Below are 518 nucleotides of genomic sequence, written 5' to 3'. Positions count from 1 at the left end.
CAGCTCAGCCCAATCCTCCAGTCACTGCAGCTCCCTCTACTACAGCTGGAAGTGGCAGTGGTGGCTCTGGTGACAGCAACTTCTGTGCTGACAAGGCCAACGGCCTCTATGCAGATCCCAACAACAAGAGCATCTTCTACAACTGTGTTAATGGCCAGACCTTTGTGGAGAGCTGTGAAGCTGGTCTTGTCTTTGATCCCAGCTGCTCCTGCTGCAACTGGCCATGAAGACACCAAAGCTCTTCCCCCTCCAACACCCCTCTGATCTAATTGCATGGAATAATTAAATAAAGTGATCTCAAAAATGAACAATCCTCACTGTGTCAAATCACCCCTCTGATCTAATTGCATGGAATAATTAAATAAAGTGATCTCAAAAATGAACAATCCTCACTGTGTCAAATCATCTCACTCATAATATTTTGATGCTCCCTGATTCTCTTGTCACATTCTTACTTGTGCTGAGGAAAGGGACTGAATCCACAAGCTGGCCTTAACTACAAGGGGGCACTTTCACGG

The sequence above is a fragment of the Merops nubicus genome, unplaced genomic scaffold (genome assembly GCF_000691845.1).
Source record: "Merops nubicus isolate BGI_N331 unplaced genomic scaffold, ASM69184v1 scaffold7437, whole genome shotgun sequence".
In the NCBI taxonomy this organism is placed as follows: domain Eukaryota; kingdom Metazoa; phylum Chordata; class Aves; order Coraciiformes; family Meropidae; genus Merops; species Merops nubicus.
Note: the sequence above shows the minus strand (reverse complement) of the source record.